Genomic DNA, 1,192 nt, shown 5'->3' on the forward strand with positions numbered 1-1,192 from the left:
TTCTGTAAGGGGTGCGTACTGGCGGCAGAGAAGTCAGACGCAGGAGAGCAAAAACTGTGTTTCCAACGGCGCAGTTTAATAATAAAAACCAACCAGAAAACAGAACAATCAATAAATGGGTACATAAACCGATGCACACCAGACATAACGTGCACAAGCACTTACAATAAACAATACCGGACAAGGACATGGGGGGAACAGAGGGTTAAATACACAACATGTAATTGATGGGATTGAAACCAGGTGTGTGGGAAGACAAAACAAATGGAAAATGAAAGGTGGATCGGCGATGGCTAGAAGACCGGTGACGTCGACCGCCAAACATCGCCCGAACAAGGAGAGGGACCGACTTCGGAGGAAGTCGTGACACCCATGGTGTTTACACTTGCGTACTTGTCACGTCCTGACCAGCAGAGTAGTTGTGTAGTATTTTGGTCAGGACGTGGCAGAAGAAGTCTGTGTATGTGTGTTCTGGGATGTGTGTTTCTATGTTGGTCTGTGTGGCTCCTGATCAGGGACAGCTGGTTATCGTTGTTCCTGATTGGGTATAGCCTGTTAACCTCTCTGGGCCAGTGGGACGCTTGCGTCCCACCTACTCAACAGCCAGTGTAATCCCGTGGCGCGATATTCAAATACCTTAGAAATGCTATTACTTCAATTTCTCAAACATATGACTGTTTTATACCATTTTAAAGACAAGACTCTCGTTAATCTAACCACACTGTCCGATTTCAAAAAGGCTTTACAACGAAGGCAAAACATTAGATTATGTCAGGAGAGTACCCAGCCAGAAATAATCAGACACCCATTTTTCAAGCTAGCATATAATGTCACAAAAACCCAAACCACAGCTAAATGCAGCACTAACCTTTGATGATCTTCATCAGATGACACTCCTAGGACATTATGTTATACAATACATGCATGTTTTGTTCAATCAAGTTCATATTTATATCAAAAACCAGCTTTTTACATTAGCATGTGACTAGCATGTGACTAGCATTCCCACCGAACACTTCCGGTGAATTTACTAAATTACTCACGATAAACGTTCACAAAAAACATAACAATTATTTTAAGAATTATAGATACAGAACTCCTTTATGCACTCCTTTATGCACTAGCTTTTCGGTGAAAGCACATTTTGCAATATTCTGAGTAGATAGCCCAGCCATCACAGGCTAGCTATTTT

The sequence above is a fragment of the Salmo trutta genome, chromosome 16, assembly GCF_901001165.1.
Source record: "Salmo trutta chromosome 16, fSalTru1.1, whole genome shotgun sequence".
NCBI classification, from domain to species: Eukaryota; Metazoa; Chordata; class Actinopteri; order Salmoniformes; family Salmonidae; genus Salmo; species Salmo trutta.